The sequence below is a fragment of the Oxyura jamaicensis genome, chromosome 10 (genome assembly GCF_011077185.1).
Source record: "Oxyura jamaicensis isolate SHBP4307 breed ruddy duck chromosome 10, BPBGC_Ojam_1.0, whole genome shotgun sequence".
NCBI lineage: Eukaryota > Metazoa > Chordata > Aves > Anseriformes > Anatidae > Oxyura > Oxyura jamaicensis.
The window spans coordinates 16,852,825-16,858,778 of record NC_048902.1 but is presented as its reverse complement, the minus strand read 5'-3'; the positions used below and the strand labels follow the sequence as shown (position 1 = coordinate 16,858,778).

The following is a 5,954-nucleotide window of genomic DNA, read 5'->3' as shown; positions in this document are numbered from 1 at the left end:
AAGTGCTTTGTGCTGTGCACAATGTTGAAGAAAAGATAATGCTGAATGACAGTGAAACAAGATCGCTCTGGGGATGGAAAACTGGATTTTGAGACCTTCACCTTTAGGTATCTAAAAATGCAGCACAGGTTGTGAACAACTGAAAATTCTTAGCATCTGGCAGCAGTCTGGTGTCCTATGCTAAAGAGATGGCGGTCTTAGTCCAAATCCTGGCAGAAAGGAGTTCACTTTATACATGGCATTATCTGGCAAATCTTTGCGATAGTCTGCGCAGCAGGCCAGGAGCTGACTTGGCACAAAACCCCGTGCTTTCCTGCTTTCCCTCATCGCAGAAATGTTCTCCCTAGATAAGGGCTGAGGTATACACACGGATCCAGAAAAGTCCCTGCCACTCTTGCTCTACTAGCTTTCCATGAATTAACAAAGAACCTCATTTTCAAGTACTATCAGGCTTTTGCCTTTTTTTTTTTTTTTTTTTTTTTTTTTTTTTTTTTTTTCCCTAGAAGGACTAAACTTAGAGTGAAGAGTTTGAGTCCCATCTGGTACAAATCGGTAGGGGCTTTGCAGGCTTCAGTAGATCTACGCTGATTTACACCAGATGATGCTACTAGAGGACTGAACTATCCAACAATAATTATAAAAATGTATTTGATTATGCATGTGCAACAACTATTTATGTTTACATTGCAGAGATTTGCATGTAGCACAGTGGGGAGTATTTTATCTCTTCAAAACATTGCACCAGCATAAATAATCCTCTGACATTCAAATGAGCAAAGAAATACCCGCTTTTTACCACAAGATGGACCATAAAGGTTTTTCTTCATGCATCTTTTCCAAACAGATTTGTCAATAATCCTCAAATGAAAAGTTCATGCTAAATAAGAAACATGAGAAAAAAAAAAAAGAAAAGAAAAAAAAAAAAAAAAGAAGAAGAAAGAAATGTTCTTTTCCAGGTGGCTACATTGTAGACTGCTCTGAACTGCAAGAGTCTAGATGTGAGTCAGATAATCCCACACTTGAGAGAGAAAAGGATGGGGAACCAGGGAAAAGTAGGGCATAAAAAATGCCACACAAAAGCCATTACTGTACCTCATTTGAGAGTGTGTTCAAAGCATTCAGTCAAGGAAAAGGAAACAACTGAAATCCAGAGTGAATTCTTGAAGCAATTGGACACAAACCTATCAAAGGCAAAGATGGAGATAACCATGTGAAAACTAGGAGACGTTCTGTGGAAGTACCAGCCTGGAATGGCACAACAGGAGTTACCACTAGGGGAATTACACTGGCATTTAAGCTTTCAAAATAGCAAATGCTTAAAATATGCAGTAATATGTTGTACCTTTGACTCACAAGAGGCAAAGCAGATGAAAGAACAGGTAATATTCCTTTGATGTTGGAACTACATACATAGGTCTCCCGCTTTGGCTTTTTTTTTTTTTTTTTTTTTTTTTTTTTCTATTTGCTAATTTTGCTTTGGAGATTCTTCGAAGGCATTAAATTTCTCAAATCAAGGCATGTCACCCTACTCCTAGTATAGCTTTCCTCTTGAGACCAAGGGAAAAAAGTTTTGCTGGAATTTGAAGCATAATGCCCAGTGGAGAAGCAGGTATGCAGCCTCCTTTCCTCTGCTCATGCTTGCTTCTAGAGGCCCCAGATGCTGGTTCCCATCACACAAGTCTGGTATGGCCACATGAATATGACTGCAAGGACAGCTCATCCCAGCGTGCATCCTTAGTAGAACTCACCACAGCTCCCACTCAGAGATCCCCGGGAAGTCCCTCTGTTGTTTCCATGCCCAAAAGGTCCCACTGCCTCCACATGCAGTCTCCACTTTGGCCAAAGGTGTTGAGGCTTTAGCATGAATTGAAACACAAGGGTGAAGCTGAGATTTAAAGACTTGACAACTCTGTGGCCTCAGCTCTTTCTTCTGCTGAAATTTGGAAGAAAAACAAACAAACAAAAAGATACGTGGGAATTCCTCCACCTATAACCAAGAGTAGATTTTGCCCCACATGGGAAACCACACAGTGTTGCATTCATCTGAGCAATGTGACAAGACCTTGGTCTGTGGTCCTGCAATAAAACATTTCACCTCAGTTTCCATATCAATAGAATGAGGGTGTGATAGTGTGAATGTGCCTCTTGGGAGCACTCTGAGCAGTAATTATTAATAATATTTTTTTAGCTCTTCAGAGATGAAATATGTCATATAAATGGTCACTTACTAAATTGAATTTAATTGGATATCTTTGAACAAGTGAAGGAGGTAGTAGACTTGACCCTGGCATGAGGAGGCCCTTCTGTGCAACAGAACAACTCAAGAGCAGGACAGGGGAAGGAAAGCCAGCACACCTGACCCTAACGGGAGCCTGAGGTGGTAAGTCATGTAAGGCATTCACTCAGGATCAGTAAGAGACAGAAAGTGTAATTTAAGTGTAATTTCTGAAGTAAATAAGGTGAAAGTGAGCTTCTCTAAAAGTGCTGTCTGCTCAGATTGATGGTAGAAGAGAAGGAAACAGGCCCACATTCTTGCAGAGGAGTTTAACAAGGGGATCACAGCTCAGCTGGGAGCATGTGAACACCAGTCAGATGGGACAACTCCACATTTTCATATCTTTGTGGATTTGTTTTTCTCTAAAAGAAGATCTCTCTATTTTTATGCCTGTTTGGGGAAAAAAATAAGCTACTGTCTTTAAAACCCAGACTCTAATCCTGGCAAACTAGCCAAACCTCCAGGCACTCTGCTCACCAGAATTTAAGTACAAGAGGAATCTGTCATTTTATCACTGCAACATGGGGCCAAATTCTCAAAGATGTCCCTGCAAAGAGACTCAGAAACCTGGTACTAAGCCATCAGTGGATTTGCATTCACGGTTTGGGTTTCCAACATGACAATAGGAAGTTTAACTCCCAACGCAACCACACTGCACACATGCATTAAAAAAAGAAAGTCAGAAAAGCCTCTCTTCATTTTCTGGGACAAGCATGAGTAAACCAAAGTGACAACTGTACTCTTGCTTCACATACAGGCCTCCTTTGATTATAATGAGAGCTTGGACACCCAAAAGTTGTGTTTGTAGGAGCTCATCAGGAAAAGATAAAAGTTTTTAAAACTTCTCCAGTTTTGAAATTAATGAATGTTGAGCACTGAGGTCACTCACTGCGTATTCGTTTAATACTCCTGAAACTTAATTTGCTAATGACTGTAAAGCTATCTCCAGATCCTTAGAGGGGCCACATCTTGGATGCACAAGAAGAATTGTTCTGACAGTCTAAGTCCAGTCCTCTCCTTTTGCAGGGCCAGCAGGGGTACAGCCGGGTCACTGCAGGCTTGCTGCACATGCAGAGGTGACCAAGAGTCTCTACGCTGTGCAAATGGATGTTGGACACAATGAAACCAGACACTTTCAATGCAGTTGCAGGCTGATCTTCCTTAGTGGCACCAGATACACAGAGTGTGCTTCTAAATCTGGTGTTTACTTTTCTCTTGGTTTTACTCTCCATCGTGATTTAACCAGCTGGGTGAGCAACATTTCTCTTTCCAATTTTATTGCTAACAGGTTTTGCCATGGCTTCCTCTCTTCTGCAGTTTACGTGTTTTAAATTGGTAGCTGCTTTATTAATATTTGCATCTAACATGTCCCTCCCATGAACCACAGTCACCATACAGTGCTTTTTCAAGCAACAGTGTCAGGGCTATTGTGACAGTATTTTTCTCTATCCACCAGAAAAGTTTGGGATGGTCCATGAGAGATACTTGCAATATATAAATCGGATCATTTATTTAATCTATTTCCACGTTGTCACATTCTTGCAGACCCAAATGTGCAGGGTGTATAATCATGCACTGGGTGATGGGCAGGAGCCTCCTTTGAGTAAAGCACATCCACCGTAGTCCCTACAATCTACATTGTAGGGACTATTCTTTGCCTTCTACCAATTCAATATGGATTGTGTGTATAGATACTTCATTAATTACTTGCATGTGAATTTGTTGTTTATATTTTCATGATATGTAACAAAATGAAATGAAAAGTGTTGTAACTATATCAATCTATAGTCTTTTTTCTTCTCCTTTTTCTTCTCCTTCTGCCTTCTCCTTACTAATTGATTAATAAATTAATTCTTAGAGAGCCCATATATGATGCACAGAAAATGTGTATTCAAACCATTCATTTAGCTTTCCTGTTTGCCCTGTGAATACCTTTACAGGCATGCATTTTTTTATTCTTACAACAGGATCTATGCCTCAAAGGTTTTGACCAGAAAGTCTTATCTAGACTTGAGAAGTCTTAAAGTTTAACTGAAAAAGTAATGTAATTTATTTTTGGACATTTATGTTCTACAGTAGAAGGAATATATGCACATATGGGATTCAATCCACTACTCTGGCTGAGGCTGAAGTGTTAAAAAGTCTCAGGGTCTCCTCTGGCAGCAGTTCCAGCTGTGGATGGACGAGCTGACCATGACCCCGTCCCTCTTCCAGGGCCAGCTTCTGTGAGGGGGCAGTGTCTGAGGAGAGGGGAAACAGGCAGGGCTCCTCAGCCAGAGTGAACCAACCCTTGAACCAGTTCACAGTCACCATTTGCTTCCCAGGTTATCTCCTCTAACACAATTTTATATCTTTATTAGAACCTTGGTATTTTTGTTTGCCTTTAGAGAAAGCTGAAGAGCTGCAATATTCACCATTATTTTCCACAGCTCTAAGATCAGTAATAAAGACACAACACCACTTTCTTACCCAAAAGTTTTTAATTTGCTGACAAATTTTATATCAGATATAATAAGCTGCCGTTGTTACTGGTATGGTTAAGTGCTAATAAAATATTTCCTGAACAAAAAAAAAAAAAATGCCAGGTGTATAGGTGTGTGTGAGCAGGAATGATCAACATTTTCAGTGACTCTTCTTCATGCTCATTGCTTGAGCAACTCAAAACACCAGTCCCGAATTTTAATTACTGCATCAGGTCTACCCTGAGCAAGGCAAGTGCTGAGGAGAGGGGGTTGAAGAAATTGATCGCTGCACACATATATCATTTTGCAGGCATTGTAGCAGCTGAGTTCTCACTGTTTTGCTTTGTCACCCACCTCAGGCTGTTGCTTTGGTAATGCCCGATATAAGGCCAGCTGAAGAGAAGCGCGGCCATGGTGGCCGTTTGCACCAGGGCTCGTGTTCTTGAAGGTGTTCAGGAGTCTGCTGGTCACGGAGTGGCAGGGTGGCCCTGCACCATCCGTCTGAGTGACACCACGGTGCCCAAAGCCAGGCTCACCTGGCTCTGCAGGATGCTCCTGAACAGGGGCACCAGGTGGTGCAAAGCCACTGTAGTGGATCCGGTGCCATCTGCCCTCCTGGCCATGAGCACGGAGGCTCTCGGATGCGCCAGCGAGTCCTGGCTGCCAGAGCAATCCCTCAGTGCTGCTGACAGCTTGTATGAGGGACAGGACTGTGTCCAGATGGCCCCAGCTTTTGAGGAACTGCACGGAGAAATCAAAACTGAGCTCACCCCTCCCACGGCGGCGGTGGGGGCTGAGAGCTCTTTCTGCCCCCCTGCTGCCTATATCCCACTCCCGTCGGCTGCCGTGCCTGACAATATCACTGCTGACCTCGCCACCCATCACCCACATGGGCTGGCAGCCGCCCCCGGCTCCCCCAGCCCGCACCGCCTGTCACCTTCCCTCCGCCACCCCTCTGAGGTCCTCTTGGTCAGCTGCATGCCCCGTCCCCTTCTTGCTGTGTCCCCTTCCTCACCGCAGCCTCCCATCTGTCACCCATCCCAAAACCAAATGACAAATCACTTTCCTCAGCCTCTTGTGCTTTTCTTCCAGACATCCTTTGCACTCCTCTTTTTCTTTCATCCTATGGCAAGGTCAAACTTCTTAACTTCCCTTTCCAGATGCCCATATGCTTTTTTTTTTTTTTTTTTTTTTTTTTTTTTTTTTTTTTTTTTTTT

At 42.7% G+C, this 5,954-nt stretch overlaps 1 long non-coding RNA gene across 1 annotated transcript; it reads right to left on the bottom strand.

Annotated features, from left to right (window-relative positions):
* Positions 1 to 1,082: 1,082 nt before the first annotated feature.
* LOC118172178 lies at positions 1,083 to 1,959 on the bottom strand. The gene is made up of 2 exons (XR_004753583.1): positions 1,749 to 1,959; positions 1,083 to 1,181 (listed from the first exon to the last, which is right to left on the bottom strand). It is a non-coding gene; the product is annotated as an uncharacterized LOC118172178 (long non-coding RNA).
* Between the last annotated feature and the right edge of the window lie 3,995 nt (positions 1,960 to 5,954).